Source organism: Anabrus simplex, chromosome 1, assembly GCF_040414725.1.
Source record: "Anabrus simplex isolate iqAnaSimp1 chromosome 1, ASM4041472v1, whole genome shotgun sequence".
NCBI classification, from domain to species: Eukaryota; Metazoa; Arthropoda; class Insecta; order Orthoptera; family Tettigoniidae; genus Anabrus; species Anabrus simplex.
Genome location: NC_090265.1, coordinates 1,149,320,075 through 1,149,340,237, shown reverse-complemented (window position 1 = coordinate 1,149,340,237; position 20,163 = coordinate 1,149,320,075). Strand labels below are relative to the sequence as shown.

Genomic DNA, 20,163 nt, shown 5'->3' with positions numbered 1-20,163 from the left:
CCAATAATCAATGCCACAACGTCTACAATTCCTTAATTAGTATTAACATGTCCTCTCATATTTTTATGGGAGATTGGTATAATATAAAATAGTATTTGATTTTCATCACATATTAACATGAAACTTCTGAATAAAGAGCCGTATTTTTTCCTCAATAATTCTTAGCCTCGCCGAGATAATTTTACATTATAATATAAAAGGTTTGAAGTTACAATACACTTTTAAATGACATTATGGTTTAACCTCGTGGAGGAAGAATATTTTCTAGGGGTAAGGAATGCAAGGGAAATGCAGCATAGATTCTAGGGAATGATTTACATGTGCATGGCTGAACAAACATAGTCTACCCAAACAATACTATTTTCATCTAAGAATCTTACTTCATCCAATGCAAGGCTCTTCTTCTGAATGTTTAATGAACTAGGGAATGAATAACATAAGACACATTTGAACGAATTTGCTGAACGATGCGACTACAAAAAAATGATGCTTGATAACACTATGTAATGAGAAACTGCACCAGGTACATCAGAAGAATTGTTCAGATTTGCTTTCCATCACTGTTTTTCCTTGTGAAGTTACTGATCCGGAGTGTTCTCAGAATAATCACTGGGGAAGCGTGTGGAAAGATACATGAACTGAAAACTGGAGTGACTGTTTAGAATTAAAGGGGGGGAAAAAAAAAGTGACTGGTGAATTGATTGTAGCAGTTGAATCACATGTGAGCAAATCCATTAAAAAGTTTGAACTCCCTTTGCCAGGTAAAACTCAACAGCCAAACAATAGCTAATATCTCGAAGATGTAGATGACCAATTTTGGTCCTTACAAAGATACAGGAATCAGATACAATCATGCCACAGCTATCCACGTCCTGATATAGTGACCGTACACTCGTGATAGCCAAGGGCAACATTAGATTTAAAAGAACCAAAAGATCTATCAAAAAAGAAGTGGAGAGTAGGAGGAATGAAGAAGCAGCAACAAAGGTGGCTTTTGAAGAACGAACCAAAATGGAAGTGATGAGCCAATGCAGTAGAATAACATCAAGATGAGGATAACTGAAGCAACAAATGAGCTTTTAGGAAAAAGGAAACTGGAGCCCAGAAAACCTTAGAAGAGAGAAGAAATACTAAACCTAATTCAAGAAAGGAGTTAGCTCAGGAAGGAAAACAATGTAGATGATTACAAAAGGATTAAAAATAAGATCACAACCAAACGCAGAGAAGAAAAAGAGAAATGGACCAAAAGCAATGCTGAAGAGATAAAAGAAGATATTTTTAAAAAACGGAAAACAGGATCAAGTTTATAAGAAAATAAGTGTCCGTCAGTACAAAAATAGAACCAAATCTGCAGTAGTAAAAAAAAGAACATTACAGATAGACAATGATACGGTGTGCGCACGCTGGAAAGAATACATAGAAAAACTGTATAATGATAAGGACTTTAAGAATGAAAATAATCTAATTGAAAACATCAATGAGCGTGGAAGAGAAATACAAGGTCCTCCAATCATGAAACATGAATTTGAACATGAACTTTAGAGTCTGAAAGAAAGAAAAGCAACAAGTGTTGTTGACATCCAGCAGAATTACTGAAAACTTTAGGTACCAACATGAAAGACCAATTATTCAGAGTAATAAATTAATGCTATGAAAGAGGAATCGTGCCAGAAGACTTCACACAATGCAGTTCCATTACCATACCTAAAATAGGAAGGGCAGTTGACTGTACCAATTATAGAAACTATCAATATTAACACATGCCTCCAAGATACTCATCGACAGTTACGAATGGAATAAAAGGAAAAGTAGATAAGTACGTGTGAGAAGACCAATTTGGATTTAGAGAAAGCAGAGGAACAAGAGAAGCAATTCTGGCCTTACACACAATATTGGAAAGAAGGGTGGAAATGAATAGAACTTATATTACCTTTACTGACTTAGAAAAGCTTTTGACAATGTGAACTGGGAACTACCATTTAGAACTATGAGGAAAATAGGACTGCACTGGAAGGATAGAAGAATAATTAATCAACTGTATCTGAACCAAAGCACAAAAATAATCATCATTCAGGTAAAAGAAAAGACCAGGATTAGAAAAGGAGGTAGACAAGGTTGTCCCCTATCACCGTATTTGTTTCATATGTTCATTGAGGAGGCTATTCAGATGAATAAAAGTCATACATTGTATCAGATTTGCAGATGACATCATATTAATTGCAGACTGAGAAAAAGAAATGAATAGAATGCTGAAAGTTCTCTCAGACACTTTTAAACTATGGAAATTAAAAGTAAACAAACTGAAAACGAAAGTAATTGTAGTACGGAAAAATATGGCAGAAATTAAAACCAATATTAAAATTTGTCAGAATTGATCAGGTGAAGTAATTCTGTTATCTTGGTAGTATGATAACAGAGGACAATAAGATGCTTCCTGGAAGTAAAGAAAAGTACAGCATTGGCAAAACAAGCATTTATGACTAAGAAAACATTTTAACCAGCACACACATGAGTATGTCAGAAAATCCTTTGCAAAATCATTCGTATGGAATTACACTTCAGTATCGAAGCGAGAGTTAGACACTGGATAAATTAGAAAGGAATAGACTTGAAGCTGCTGAAATGTGGATATGGCAGAAAATTACCAGAACGAGCTGGACGGCAAGAAAAACAAACCTGGAAGTCTTAAGGGAAGTTAAAGGAGAGAGAAGATTATTACAGGAAATGGTAAACAGGAAATTAAAATTTACTGGACATGCCATCAGGCACAACACTTTCATCACTAACATTTTTGAAGGTAAAGTGCTGCGAAAAAAAGGAAGAGGAAGACCTAGGATGTATTTGGACGACATCAAGAAGTTAGGTTGTGACAATTACATGGAACTGAAACAAACAGCCAATGAAAGAAGAGTGGTTGCATTGACAAGACAATAGCCTTTAGAATATTGTTGGATTGATTGACAAATAATTACTCGGAAATATGTTTGAATGCCATAATAGCCTGGTTTATTCACTCTCAGCTAACATTTAACTGAATGTTAAAATAATTTAACTTAGAACTTTACCAAATTAGCATTTAATCGAAATTGGTTAAGCCTAACCATCTGTTAAGCTCTCAGTTGACTGCCCAGGTTCAAGCAGTTAAATTCTCTGTTAGCTCAAAATATGGCAGGTGCATTAGATGCTGAAATTCTGTAATTGGAATATGATAGGCCTTTTCCAGAAAGACAAACTGAAGAGATGATTTTCATACAGCTGTTTTTTTATACTTTTTTTTTAAATTTGCTTGCGCACTGCGTCCAGTCACTGGTTTGATTTCATTTAAGTATTGCTAACGAAAAACTAATAAACAGAAGTACAAACTGGGAGAAGTAGTTTATTATATAATTAGTAATATTAAGTTATATCCTTCTGTGGTTAGTAAAGAGTATATATTTGTTAGTTACAATTATTTATCACGGGGACATGGGGTTGTACATCTTCACGGCAGTGTGATCTAGTATGGAGTCTTACTGCAACACACAAACACGATCAAATCATCACAAACAAGGGATTCAGGAACTTTCATATAACATCGTGAAATTACAGTCTTGTTTAAGATGCTCTATTGTATGTTGGCCAACGACAGTATGCACATTCAATTCATTACAAATGTTCTGCCAAGCGTCACTGTTAGCTTTGAGCACGGTTCCAATAATTTGTTTACTTTCTATAATAGGTTTATACTTGGAAATAGTTTCCAAAAGAAGAGAAATTTCAACCACATATTCTCCTCTGAGCTTTCTTCATATTTGTCTATACAGCAAAAGGAAGGTCACGGTCAAGTCGAAAAATTATAATAAATGTTGACTCTGCGTGCACTGGTTTACAGCTGTTATAAAAAAAAGCGCATCGGAGCGTGCTCAAAACCTGCATGGTTCTGCCACTGCCTTCTAAATTCTCACTGACCGTAACTCTTGTGAGAGTAACACTGTGTTACCTAACACTTCCCAGGAAATATTTGGATAAACGCAAGAATCTTAACAGGCTGCTAAATTTTTAATGCAATGTTAACAGTGTTAGTGTTATTTTATCTGTGATTGAATAAACCAGGCCAATATCTTGCACAATATCCAAGGAAGGCAAGACGGTTCCCCAGTAGACATTCATGATTTTGATTAATTTTCTCCCCTGCCAATGTCAGACCTGGTAGTAATTATGCTCTTCTTATACAGTTACCTTAGATTAGAGCCACTTCTCCCGAAGAGGAGAAAACAGCACTTATGACAGACTTCCTCTGGAAGTTAACACTAGTACAAGCATTAGGGAACTATAAAACTTCAAGAAGTCGTCCGTAAGACCCGGTAGGTGGCAGATAACAAGACATTACAGTCCAGGGCAGTTGTGCAATTAGGACCGGAATGGCAACAAACCACGTGTGTGCCCTCAGCTATTAGGTGGCAGGAACAGGTTAAGGTATCCATGAATATTACAGCTAACAAGTAAACTGAGTCACCAAGCAAAGGTTTATTACTCACGAAATCTAGTAGGCCCTATTAGATGGTGAAAAACTGACGCTATTGAATATAATTTCCAGAATACCACGAAATATACCAATTTGTAAAGTGAGAACTCCTGTTATACAAAGAAGTTATCCAAACACAAGAAAAGTGATGCTGTGACTTGTAATTGCAACTGTAATAAAATTGAACAATAAACTGAAACTATTATTATATATGGATGTGCCACAAAATGATCCCAATGAAAAATAATTTGTCATTTAATCCGAACGAGTTCTAAGAATATAGGAACGTATTACTGCCACTGGAATTGAGAAGTTTTTACATTTGTGAAACATTTTCTGCGGCCATGTCATATTTTCTGATAATCCACAAACATCTATTTCTGTTCCAGTTACGTGTACTCGTTATAAATCATTTCAAATGTAGCTATAAAACCTTGAAGTGTTTATCTGACGTAGTATAACCTGAAATATAATTATAACCACAGCAAGAATATAACAGAAAACAACGGAACAATTAAGGTTCGACAAATAAGTACAGCAACAGGTATTGACATTTTAAAATTTGTCTTTTAAATTTTAAACAAATTCAAGAAGCTGGAATCTGACCATTCATATGAAAACTGGAGACCACGTTACTGAAAAGATCAAGATACATGTTGTGAGGCAAGTATGTATCGCTACATTCATCCCTTTTTAAATACTTATACTCTGAAGTTAAACCGTCTGGTGGTTATGATCGTTAAGACGTTCAAGTCTACACGGCCTGACACCATTGTGAGCCACTTTGAGTCAATATGGTCGAAAATATTTTCACCATCAGAATGTTGCTTTACATATAAAAGAGTCTTATAATTCACAATCAGAATGTTGGCCGGTAGGGTGGGGGAGGTGGTGGTATACAATTTCTAATCACTAGATTGCGTGCCAAAAGCCTGGATTAAATTCCAAACCTGTCTGCAGTGCTCATATGGAGTGAGGGCATATGACACTGTTCATGGTGATTCGTCTGTCAGATGGGGACGTTAAGCACTGAGCAGACCCCTTGGTGCTATTCGACAGGAGTAGGCTATGTGCCGGCACTGGGTTTCGCCCTCTCCCTTTATCATATATTACGCCAATCATTTCATCTCATGAACTCCTCTGATGAGGTTGACATCAGGAAGGGCATCCGGTCATAACAAACCCACCATGACAGATTCATCTCACCACATACCTGATCTTGCAGAGAAAGAGGACAAGGATTGGACTAACTCTGAAGTTATTTTTCTGTTCAGCCCTGATGAACTTGATAACAGCATACAATCAAGCATAAGTAGGTTGATATTCCAAATTTATCTGTGGTTATCTTGAGATGATTGCCTAGCCCAATGCTGGAAGTACAGAATATGCTAGAATGAGCACGGGTATAATTGGGGTGCAAAACTGAAAATCTTCCATTTCTTGTTAGAACTTCCTTTCTTTCCTTTTCTGTCCCCAATCTGTCGCTGTCTTCCTTCAAAATAAAGCATACCAATATGTACCAATGCCTTCCAAGAAGTACACTCAAGGGCTGATGTCTCGGTTATTAAATTGATGTTGCACCAAGTGATATTTACTTTAGTAACATCTGAGTTTTCATGAAGCAATGATACTGCTGGGGACCAATTTTTTGGTACTAGCGATACGCACAATTTTTTTCATATTTCCCTTCTTGCCCATATATAACCTAGGTACTGAAAAGTACCTTATGTTAAGAAAATGACCTCGTGAAATATAGTGAAATCTGATTTATTGAGATGATTGTAGTTTCCTTCTCATTTGCTTGATAGTGCAAGATATTCTCTACACAAATGCACACAAAGCGATGCGCACTGTGTATCAGAAATGTGTATTCAGTTCAACGATCTCTAAGGCAATCGATAAAAACTGATATCTGTTATAGATTACAAAAAAAGAAGACCAGTTGTAAATACACAGTGCACATTATACTCTGCGGTAGTGAGAGTTCGCTGCTTATGAACCTTTATGGGCAAATGTCACATTTAAGTATAAAAATGCCGAAAACTAAAGTCACAACAGTTTTTTCGAGAGATGAGGAATGCAACACATGCAATAAACACTGCAGGGAATCAGAAACACAATGAACATAATTCTAAGCGGCAAATAACAATCTGCGGAACTTGATACATCGCAAAGAAGTTGAAGACTGATAGACAGCAATTTGTAATAGACACATACATTCATTCATGCAAGCTAACAATCCTCTTGAGAAATTGGATAATGATGGCGTGAGGAAGCGGATGTTTATAAAAGGAAAGGTAAATAATACTGTCTTTATTGTGAAATATGATGGTATTAGTAGGCCTATTGAAAATAAAACGCCTGATTGGGTATTTTTACGTCCATCTTTCTACTTTTATGGTTTTCGGAGACACCGAGATGCTGGAATGCTGTCCCACAGTAGTTCTTTCACGTGCCAGTAAAACTAGTGACATAGGGCTGACATATTTGAGCACCTTCAAATACCACCGAACTAAGCCAGGATCGAATCTGCCAACCTGGGCTCAGAAACCCAGCACCTTAACTGTCTGAGCTACTCCTCCCGGAGCAGGGAGTAACAGCATATCCATGAACATCTTCCAGAGCTATATGGCTATGAAAAGCGTAGTAAAAGCACGCCTGATTGAGGAGAAGAAAGAAGAAATTGTTAGCCAAGTTTCAGGAGGTTTGATAGACGACCACAGTGAATTTCTATCCAAGTGTTCACAAGCATTATTGTTTCCAACGTCTAATGTGGACAGCAAGAGGGGCTTCTCTGCTTACACAAAGATACCTGAAGACTGTCGCAGAACTCTGCATCTTGATAATGTTGAAACCGTGTTTAGTTTATACTTTGGACACAAGTGATTCAAAAATATAGGCAATGTATAAATTCATATTACAGGTCAGATCACCTAACTTAATTTCGAGGTATCAGTGATTTATACATTTATTTCCATAACAATTTGTATATTTGGTTGTTTTTAAGATCTAATAACAAGGACACATAAGAGTTCACCTTAAAACCCCTTACCACAAAATCAGTTATATTTAGCTGATACTATAAGTAAGATTTCACAAGAAACATCTACCAGTATGACAATTTTTTTCACAAAATACCTAGTGAAATAGTGTCAGTTTTAACACCAAAATCATCCGACTTATTTCACAAACAAAATAAGGTCTTTAGATACTGCATTTACCAAGTGATAACTCCTCAAAATATGACATTTATTTGGGAAGGAGATGGTTATGCATGCGAACCTTATGTCCTGTCCAGTGTAAGTGCAATTGGACAATAATAACTTCATTACTTGAGGACTTAGCCTCATCCAAGACACTGATATTTGATGCCGTCTTTCCAGATAATTATTCCAAGTATCCTCCAGACATCACTGGTGATACTGTTCCAGAATTTTTTAATAATGTCTATAGGTTGTTCAACATCCACACCCATACAGAAAAAGTGGAATTACAACTGAATTGTACACAAAAAATCTGAGCATAGTTGGAAGACAGCCGTGCATGTGCACTTTAAGGCGAGTATTGTTGAACTCCAATAATCACACCTTACTTGACATACAAACCTTTTCTCAATGGCAAGCAGATGCAAGACGACCAAGGAATACCTTGCAAACTTCATCCACTATTCCAGCTGTGCATGGAACTTATTTTTACACCTGGTCTACTGTTGAGGACATAGTCGCACTGACACAGATAGGTCTTATGGCAACGACGGGATAGCGAAGGATTAGGAGTGGGGAGGAAACGGCCATGAACTTAAGGTACAGCCCCAGCATTTGCCTGGTGTGAAAATGGGAAACCACGGAAAACCATCTTCAGAGCTGCCGACAGTGGGGCTTGAACCCACTATCTCCCGGATGCAGGCTCACAGCTGTGCGACCCTAACCACACGGCCAGCTCACCCAGTCATCAGCCTTCTAAGGGAGCTTATCAACGCCCATACCTGCTGACTTCTTTACAGAGTTACGTTATTATGTCATCCAACACTTGGCACAGAGTTGCTGGCAGTATAGTCCGCTCCACTACTGTTGCAGGACCACTCCTGGCCAGACTATATGAAGGAATCAAGATAAATGGAAGGTGAAAAAACACCCATCTATGATGCAAATGACGCCATGATACTGTGATAGTTCGTATCACATTCCCACACTGTGCATAGTACGATGTATTATTATTATTTTTATTATTATTTGTGTATTAATGTACTTATGTAAGAAAGCGGACAGTTTCTATATTGGATCCTGCTCATTTATTTTGTACAGTGGTTAGGAAATACAGAGCTATTTAAGGAGGTGGTAATAACATGGGGAACTTTATTAGTCACGTCAGAAGGATGACATCGTAGCAGTGGACCGAAAACTTATAGTTTAAGTTGTGTCCGCAAAATGACAACATTGAGGACAAAAAGCTCTTGGTTGGACAACCACAGCAGAAGTGGAGTACGCCATGATGAGTACGAGTGGGGGAAGAAGAGGTCTATATATCAACGTGACGGACTCTGTCCAGCGTACAATTCTTATTCCAATGGGCTGTTCTTGTGCTATTACAAATGCTGGTTCCTATTTTGTTCTTGTGCTATGACTGTCACAAGTCAGCATTTAAAGTCATCATTATATATTTAATATATGGTAGCCGTGTGCTTCTGTACTTCGCTGCATATCTACTGAGAGATGATGTGCTTTATTTCAGACTTTCAACAGTAGGCTTAACTTACCTAAGGATAACCACAATTATGTAAGCCAGAGTAAAAGTCCTGAAATATCTAAGGCCTAGTGCCAAGGAATAGAAGAGCAGTATGTATCTACTCAAAATGAAAATAAAATTTAAACAAGCGATTTAAAGTGTATGAATTTGTCCCAGAATACAATGTGTCAGTGGTGATATTTTAAAACATATTATTAAAAAACACAAAACCAGTAAAGAGCATAAATTAATGTGTTATAATTTCATGATGATTGTTGTTTAAAGGGGCCTAACAAGAAGGTCATCGGACCTAATGATACAAGCTGCAACGAAATGAAACGATAATTAAAATTTCAAAATGTATCTGAAAATATTACTAATCCAAAACAATCGGTTGATCCGATTCACAATGAGTTATTTTCTGAGATGACACTTGTGGTCCAAGGGAGTACAAAATCCAGGTCACCGGCCCCTCATACCAGTACTAATCACTTGTAAAGCAGAACCATGGTGTTCCTCCTATAACAGTATTAACACAGGTAACGCAGACTCACTGTGTTCCTCACATAAGGGTACTACTCACAAGCAACGCAGACCCATGTTGTACCTCACATAGTGTAACTAAGCACGGGTGCCGGCTAGATCCGTGGTGTTTCTAACATGTTGGGACTAACCTCAGGCTACGTATACTCATGGTGTTGCTCAACCAGTGGTACTGGGCTTAGGCAATGTAGACCCACAGCGTATCACACTTTCCTGTCCCATCGTCGCCATAAGACCTATCTGTGTCGGTGCGACGTAAAGCAACTAGCAAAAAGTGGTACTACTCATACGTAACGCAGACCCATTGTGAAAACAACATATTTGAGCGCTGCTTTCGGCACATTATCTCATTAGACGCTAGTCTGTGCAGCTGAGTGCCCGCCCCCCGCCTCGGTGGGATGCACATGATGGTACTAATCACAGGCAATGCCCAGATCCGTAGTGTTCCTCACAGAATGGTACTATACTCCTAGGTAACGTAGATGCATGTTGTTCCTCACATGGTCGCAATAATCGTAACTAACATCGACCCGTTGCCTACGTTATAATACAAGGCCTTGAATTAGAGCCAGTAAAACGCTATCCAAGTGGTCACACTGAAGTTCAATGCCGGACCGCTAGGATTGCTTTCTTGCCCCCTGTCTACCTGGTTCGCACCTTTAAACGTGTTTATTAAGCGAGTTGGTTGTGAATGTGTGTATTCTTCTGACGTTAAGCATTTGCAGTTCCAGTCATGGTTTAATGCTGTATTCCTTATTATCAGTCACGAGAATTTAAAGGTACCGCATTTCACTTCACAAGCTTCCAGTGAATATTCAATGTTCGGAACATTATGCAGAGTAAGCATTTGGGACGCATGAGATACGACATCCAGCCGGTGAAACTAGGCCTCTGTTCCTAAGTACAAATCATTCGATTCCATCATTTGTCACAGGACTTTTCTTGTAAACAATGCTACCACGACCAGTGAACATTTGAGAGGCCTTTTCAAACTTCAGAAATCTTCAATTATGAAGCCTGTAAGGAAACTAACCAGAAAAGTAATTTGCCCGATAAATTTGGAGAAAACTGATGTACCAAGAGGTAAAATTGTATTTTCCTCTGAAACAACCACTGGTTTGAAAGAGTATGGAGATGGTTTGTCTCTGGACATTAAAGCCAAAGACATTTTAAAAGAAACCATACGTTTTATGGAGCATTTTATGAAATGGTTCGATGCGCATGATGTCTGCAACACCTCATGTGGAACATATTACAGGAATGAGAACAAAACTGGCATTTTTAAGCATTGAAGATGAACGCCTCACTTGGTTATTTCATAATTTTCTGTCACATATTAAAAATTCAAATGCATCCAGGGAAAGCGAAAAGATTCACGAGGGAAAAGTATCAGGCATTGGTCTTGACTACCCAATCCACTGGGTCGGGCGTAAAATACCTCATAACTACATATACATTTTCATTATGTCTTGCCGAGGAACCTAACAAGTGGTGACATCGAGCTTTTCTTCAGCCACCTATGACGCAAAGTTGAGGGATAAAGAGAAGACCCGCACTGTACGAACCAGTTTACTATAATTGAGATTCCCAGATAGATGAAAAACATCGAAACATAAAAGTCAAAAGGATGTGCAAATTCCACAGCTTCCTAGGCTCATAATGTCTATCATTACAAAACCCTGGCAAGGTAAACTACATCAGATCTATTTGAACAATATTTTGATGATGATGCTTGTTTAAAGGGGCCTAACATCGAGGGCATCGGACCCTAATGGTACGAAATGAAATGAAATGACAAATTGAAAGTACAAAATCCTCCACTAATCAGAATTCAAAACGTTAACTACAAAGAATGAATGGATGGATATGAATTTAAAACGATTAGTGGAACCAACCCACAGTGCCTTACATGCACAGAAGCTGGTGTAAGACAATAGTATCACTGACCAAGGGACTGCTTCTATAGCACAATACTGAAACGATGATGCTTGTAGTCGCAAGGAGTCCAAAATCAGAGCCAGTGGCCCCTCATAATGGTACTTATCGCTAGACAAGTAGAACCATGGTATTTGTCATGTTGCGGTACTAATCAAAAGTAGCGTAGACTTGCGGTATTTCACATATTATGGTACTATTCACTGGTATTGAAATTTGCACATGTATTACAGACCTACGGTGTTTTTCACATTGCGGCGCCATTGACAGGCAACGCAAACCTATGGTTTTCATCACGTAAGTGTACTAACCACAGGGACTCCTCCTATCCCGTGGTGTTCCTCAGAAGTGGGTACTAGTCATAGGCAAGCCAGAACCATGGGTTCCGTCAACCCATGGTGTCGCTCATACAGTGCTACTAATCATAGGTACTGTAAAAGTGGTACTACGCGCAAGTAAAAGCAACCTATGGTGGTCCCCGCGTGGTGGTACTTATCACAATTAGTTTCATGGTTCTAATACAATCAAGCCTTGGTCACCCCTTTTAATCGCCTCTTACAAGAAGCAGGGGATACCGTGGATGTATTCTTCAACTGCGCACAGGGGGTGAACAATACTTTATTGTAAAGTGTTGGCTAGTATATAAATATGATTAACTTGTTTTACGTTCAACAGCTACAATGCCGGTTATTTCTGTAGCTTTGGTAGCAGGATACTTAGTGCGTGTGACAGAAGGACAAACAGACTGCGAAGGCTGTTTAGAACATTATCTGTTCTCCAGCTACTCAAAGTCTAACATTGTGTCTTATTCATTTTCAAGATTGTGGAGCCTGCGGACACCCGAAATCATGGTGTCACTTCTTCCGTGCACGACGGAATTTGTCACCTCTCGTGTGCAATACTTGTTCGGAAGACAGTTACTAAAAATGTGTACTTTATTCTGAAAGATATGTTCATCAGTGAAATTAAGTGCAGAAAGTGTAAAGAAGACAAACTGCTTCTTTCTCTACTAAAAAAAATTCTGAGACCTCTATTAGAAAACATTGCTTTGAGACACTCGTGTAGAAGATAGAGAGTTTTGAAACTTGATAAGAGCACCTTAATAGGAGAACTTTAAGTGACCTCTCTAAGCCAATGAAGCAGCGCTGTATTAATAAGATATTGTAAATACTTGCAAAACATTGAGCTCTTTTTATTTAGGATATAGCATTTACTTATTGACATGTACGGCCATACGAGCACAAGGGGGCAGGAACGCGATCCTAGTGGTTGAAAGGTGAACTAGGATGCCGCCCATTTCAACGAGGGCATTTCAAGGTCTTGTATTATAGAGTAGGCAACGCGTCGACCCATGGTGTTCCTAACATAATGGTATTAATCACAAATAGAACCATGGTTCTCATTCCATTATCCCTTGGTCACCCCTTACGACAGGCATGTTCTTTATCTATGTCCCCCACACACAGAGAGGGTGTGTTACAATTTCATGTATTTAAGACTCTCCACATATGATAGTTCATTCCTCACTAATTTTTTTTAAAAACTGCTTTTGGTTGTATAAAGGGAGAATCTTCCATTTTTTTTTTTTTTGAGCGAGTATATACTAAACATAATATTTGCATTACGTTCCAGTAACGACATGTACATATTTTTTTTTTGAGACGCAAAGGTGCCGGAATTTAGTCCCACAGGAGTTATGTGCCAGTAAATCTACCGGCACGAGGCTTACGTATTTGAGCACCTTCAAATACTACCGGAATGAGCCAGGATCGAACCTGCCTACTTGGGGTCAGAAGGCCAACGTCTCAACCATCTGAGCCACTCAGCCTGGCTTGTATATTACTTGTATATTGTTGAAGTGCTCGTGCACTGATGAATGTCATGTCAGAATATAGTCGTTTTAAACTAAGAGAGAAGTTATTGGAGAAACTAGGCGCAGTTCCTACCTGCTAATTGTTTTCATAGTTATGGCCCATAGTGGATGTACCAATACACAGTTTTGTGTACAAGCCCTAAGATATCAATATGTTTCTGTCAGGGGGGTAACAGAGTTTTTAATTTTCTGCTGAATTTTGCTTTTTGAATGTTTATCTGAAGGTCAAAAACCTTATTTAATGTGCTGATCCTGTTCAAATAGAATAGAAAGTCTTACTTGGCTAGTATTGAAACATATTTACAATCACATTGGTTTCCATTTGTAATTTTTTATCCTATTATTGAATTCATTAACCCTGTACTTGGAAGGCAATTTTAATCTTGTTTGCCAGAGTTAATTAAAATGAATTTTGATAAGAGCATAATAGCTTCTTCTTCTTCTTCTTCTTCTTCAGAACAGTCCTGCTGAAGACACCATTCTGCAACACTAAGGCTGTATACTAGAAAGTTGATGGATTCGTATCAATGTCGGTGAATATGGAGGCTGAGTGCATATGTAAAAAACTAGGCAGACTGTTCTGACTGGTTTATCCTGCGACAACTAAAATTTTCTGTTAAGAACAGATAATATTGTATAACAGCCAGGAGAAGCAATTTGGATTCTTTTTGCAGATGACCCTATCACTGAAAATGACCATACAAAGTTGTTTCTAAACAATCTAAAATATGGTATGAAAATGGAGGTAAAAGGCAGAGAATCGTATGAAAATTTTCATGTAACAGTTGCCCAGTGTGGTTTGAATGATCACAGGCAGTACGTAATATTAGTTATGTGGCAGCCGTTATGATATACGTAGGCTACTGAAGATTGAATTAATGAACATGTATTAGAACATGTTTATCATCCTGAAAATACAAATGAATAATAAGATGAAGCAGGAAATAATGTAAAATACGTTCACGCAGAGGAAGAAAACAAAACCAATGTTTAAAAAAAAATTACACACAGCACCAAATGCTCAAGCACATATCATTTAAATGTATGAGATTTATATATATATATAGCAAGTGCATAGTTAGGTTACACATGCAAAGACATTCTGATGATTCAAAATTGTGTGTGTATTGCTTTTTAAACTAGCTCATTTAATTTGTAAAACTATTATTAAAACTAGATATTTGTCTAGATACAGCACATGCTAATTATACTGACCTAAAAAGTAATTTGGTCACATCTCTAGATGTTTGTAACTACATTGTATGAATGCATAGTGGGACTGGAATACTACATCTCCTTTTTATGCAACAGAGAGCTTCACTGCCATCGGGATGTATGGGAGGTGTCAGTTGAAAGGCACAAATGCCGAAGTGCAGTACAATGTTTACAAATCACTGCAGATCGAGGAAGCAGTTGCCATCGTATGAAGTCACTAGTGCAATTACCCTGCTTCAAGATAGCTACTCTCAGAGGTACATTGCCATAATGCCAGGGGTTCCTCAAAATACGATTTGATATCTGAGGAAACATCTCCAGGATTCTGGAAGTATTTCTAGGCATCCTGGTATGGGCTGCCAAAGGAAAATGACCCGAGGGCAGGATTGTATTTTTTGAGTCTAGAGGCTCCCCCAAATAAAAAAATTACAGCACACACTACAGATGGGCCTACAGCAAACTTTGAGAAGCAAAATTTAAGATTCCAAAGACCCGTTCAAGTACCTGAACTGGACAGATGACATGGCAGAAGACTGCAGTTTGCTAGAGATCATCTGCTATGACAGTTGACACAAGCATCCTGTGCTCTGTTCACGGAAGAATCCTGCTTTATGTTATATTGTTCAGATGGTTGTCTGCAATAAGTGGGGTGCAATTTCATCCAACAGTTGTACAATATGCCCTTGCTTATGGGGCTACATGTTCAATAATGTGTGCAGGCATAAGTCTTGACAAAAAAAAACACACCTCCTGACAGTTCACAATGGATCCTTAACTGTCTAATGGTACATTGAGAAGATCTTAGCGTTACATGCAATTCTTCATGGAGACAACTACGAGAAAATGCAGTATTAATGCATGATAATGTTAGAGCACATTGATGCCTTAGCGCACCCTGGTGTTAACTACACTTTTGGGGTAAAATGTGTTAAATGCACTATATGAATTGTGGGAGGCTTATGTTCACTGTGCACAAATGTAATGAGTGAAATACAGCAGGTGATCAAAGCTTTAGAGATGATGATGATTGTTGTTTTAAGGGGCCTAACATCATGGTCATCGGTCCCTGATGGTACAAAATGAAATGACAAATTAAAAGTTTTAAATCATCCACTGACCAAAATAAAAAAAATGGCATGAAGAATGAACGGATGGATATGAATTTAAAACAATCAGTGGATCCTACCCAAAAACTACCATAAATGATAGTATTACTGACCAAGAGACCACTTCTAAAGTGCAATCCTGAATCAAGGATGCTTGTTGTCTAAAGGGGTCCAAAATACAGGTCAATGGCCCCGCATTATGGTACTTAACACTAGTAAAGGAGAACCATGGTATTTGTCTTGTTGGACCAACAATCAAAAGTAGTGTAGACTCACAGTGTTAAACATATGATGGTACTACTCACAAGTATTGGACGTCGTACAGGTAACACAGACCTATGGTGCTTCTCACATAATGGAGCCACACATAGGCACCTAGGTGTACTAATCATGGGTGCCAGTATTCCCGCCACAGTGTTCCTCACATAGTGGGTACTAAGTACAGGCAACGCAGACCCACGGTGCCACTCATATACTGGTACTAATCACAGGCAACACCCAGACACGTGGTGTTGCTCACAAGGGTACGACTCATGGGTACTGGAAACCCACAGTACCTAACATAGTGGTACTACTCGCAAGTACAGGCAACCCACGGTGTTCCCCGCGTGATGGTATTAATCAAAAGTAGTTTCATGGTTCTAATACAATCCCTCCTTGGTCGCCCCTTTAGTCGCCTCTCATGCCTGCATGTTGTAATTACTCTGCCCATGTTCACAAGTGATAAGTGCACTTACCTCTTTTGGGCATGTAAGATCTAGTAGACAAATCCACTTACAACATCTGTGCTTCTAAGGTGATACATCCATACAACATTTGTATAATTAGATGTTGCATTGTTGTTTTGGCTGTATTGATGGTCATTGTTAAAGAGTTCTAAATGCCTGTTTCCAGTAGTATTTTTGATTGCTGGTGTTGTGCATGTGTGTCGGTAAAAGGAATTCACGGGGCAGGAAGCTAGCTGAAATGGTGTTAGCTGCAAATAACCACACCTCTACATCTGCAGAAGGTATGCCTATTACTAATTATTAAGGGCCTTATTTTTTTGCTGAAATAAAACTGTTGATTTCGGTGTTAAAACTAACACTATTTCAGTAGGTATTTCGTGAAATAAATTGTCATACTGATCGATGTTTCTTGTGAAATATTCCTTATGGTGTGGGGTAAATCTAACTAATTTTGTGAATAGGGGTTTCAAAGTGTATTAAATTGTTATTAAACCTTAGAACAACCAAATATACAAAATGTTGATGATGATGATATTTGCTTTACGTCCCACTAACTACTTTTACGGTCTTCGGAGACGCCGAGGTGCCGGAATTTAGTCCCGCAGGAGTTCTTATAAGTGCCAGTAAATCTACCGATACGAGGCTGTCGTATTTGAGCACCTTCAAATACCACCGGACTGAGCCAGGATCGAACCTGCCAAGTTGGGGTTAGAAGGCCAGTGCCTTAACCGTCTGAGCCACTCAGCCCGGCAATACAAAATGTTGTAGAAATAAATACCGGTAGGCCTATATAAATCACTGAAACCTCAATATGAAGTTAGGGATTTATACGTAACCTACACATTTTTGTCGGTCCCGTGGTGTAGGGGTAGCGTGCCTGCCTCTCGCCAGGAGGCCCCAGGTTCGATTCCTGGCCAGGTCAAGGATTTTTTCTTGACCTGAGGGCTGGTTCGAGGTCCACTCAGCCTACCTGATTAGAATTGAGGAGCTATTGACGGTGAGATATCGGCCCCGGTCTCGAAAGCCCAGAATAATGGCCGAGAGTATGCGCTGTGCTGACCACCTCGTAATCTGCAGGCCTTCAGGCTGAGCAGCGGTCACAGGGCAGGCCAAGGCCCTTTCAGGGCATTAAGTGCCGTGGGGTTTGGTTTGGTTCTACATGTTTTAACATTTTGAATGACTTGTCTCCAAAGTAAAAAACTACGCATGGTTTGAACATTATCAGGATTCAGAGTTGTGCGACAGTCAGAAAGTATGTTTTTGTAAACAAAGTAGCCCCTTTCGCTGACCACATTAGATGTCTGAAACTATAATACTTGCGAACACTTGGTGCAAATTATCCTAAAACTTCACTAACAAGGTCTTCTTTCTTCTCTTCTATCAGACGTGCTTTCACTGCATTTTGCAAAGCCATATATACCTGGAAGATATTAATGGATATGCTGGTGCTGCCCGGCCGGGGATGAGTAACTCAGACGGTTAAGGCGTTGGCTTTCTGAGCCCAAGTTGGTAGGTACAATCCTGGCTCAGTCCGGTGCTTAAATACGTCAGCCCCGTGTTACTAGTTTTATTGGCGCGTAAAAACCTGCTGTGGGACAACATTCCGATATCTCCGAAAACCGTACAAGTAGTTAGTGGGACATAAAAACAATAACATTGTTACAACTCGACCAGGCGATTCATTTATTTATTTATTTATTTATTTGCTCTTTGCTTTATGTCGCACCGTCACAGATAGATCTTACGGCGACGATGGGATAGGAAAGGCCTAGCAATTGGAAGGAAGCGGCCATGGCCTTAAAACCCCGGCATTTGCCTGGTGTGAAAATTGGAAACCACGGAAAACCATCTTCAGGGCTGCCAATAGTGGGGCTCGAACCCACTATCTCCCAATTACTGGATACTGCCTCCACTTAAGCGACTGCAGCTATCGAGTTTGGTGTGATTTATTTAGAATAGGCCTACTAATATCGTCATATTGTATAATAAAGTCGGTATTATTTATCTTCCCTTTTATATTCATCCATGTCCTCATGCCAGGATTATCCAATTTTCTATAGAAATGCTGGCTTGGATGAATGCTTTTGTTGTGTCTATTACTAATTGCTCTCTATCACTTTTCAACTCCTTTGCGATGTGTAAAGTATCGCAGATTGTTATTTGCCGCTTAAAATTATGTTCATTTGCTTCATTCTTCTTCTTTTTGTGTGTTTCTGCTTCTCTACAATATTTATCGCACGCATCTCTTCGTTTTCACGTAATGCGAACATTACAGTACTTACACATTATAATCTTTCTTGCAACATCAAATATATAGAACGCCTCACTGTTGTATTCCTCGGCCCTCGGAAAAACTGTTGTGACTTTAGTTTTCAGCATTTTTGTACTTAAATGCTGGACATTTGTTGATAAAGGTTCATAAGTGGCGAACTTTCAATGCGAAAGAGTATAATGCGCACTGCTGTCTCTACAACCGATCTTGCTATGACCACAACGCCATTTGCTGTAATCGATAACAGATATCGATTTTTAATGATTGCCTTGGAGATCGCGGAACTGAATACACACATACTTCCGATACACAGGGCTCATCGCTCTGTGTGCATTTGTGTAGAGAATATACAGCGCTATCAATCAACTGAGAAGGAAACTACTATAGTCAAGTTCTCAAGAGCATTTAAACGTTTATTGGAGATCTTCTCCGATAAGATTTCACATTTTTCTTACCGAGTGGGGTATATTTCATGATTATTTGCGCGAGTTCATTTCGCTAAAATACGGTATGGTACGGTACCTACAAGGTCATATAAAGGCTAGAAAGAAGATATGAAAAATTTCGTGCTTATCGCTATTACCAAATAATACGGCCCCTACTAATTATTTAATTAATTAATCTATTATTTATTAATGACTATTAATGATTTGTTGTATCTCTGACATGGCGCGTCCCTCGTCTGCGTACGGAAGGGCAAACGGTTCGAACGAGAGTCGAACCGCGACACAGTACGACAAGCAATGTAAAAAAAAAGGGGGGTCACAGATTTAAGAAAAAGGAAACTCAATCCCAAAACCTATGACAGTGGAATGCATAATCAGAAGAAAAAGTGTTCGGTGTTCCATGTGATAAAATATATGAGAATACAGTTGAACCTGACTTATACATACATCAAAGGGAAGAGAAAAAACTACTTGTAACTCGGAATCACTTAGAAATGAGACAAACAATACATCACATATTTACTGAAAAACCAACAGAATAGACCTACATGTATAAATCCTTGCAAATAATACATATATTAAGAATGAAAATATTATTTTGAACTTCGTCCAGCCTTAAAGAAATCGGACAGTTTGCCTTGTTTCACTTTTCTTGCATTAATAGCTTAAACCTCCTTCTGCAAACTTAATGATTTCCAAGCATTTTCACTACAACTTTTTGCATTGATGTAACGCCTACACACATCGATTGCACTTAACACTTCACTCAGTTCAGGTGTTTCAAGATTCAAGTCATTATCTCAATCCGTGTAGCAG

The 20,163-nt window shown here is 38.7% G+C and overlaps 1 protein-coding gene across 4 annotated transcripts in view; it reads right to left on the bottom strand.

Annotated features, from left to right (window-relative positions):
- Positions 1-20,163, bottom strand: part of LOC136858113 (protein PRRC2C) — a 708,190-nt gene that overhangs the window by 333,517 nt on the left and 354,510 nt on the right. The gene's annotated exons all lie outside the window — the stretch shown is intronic.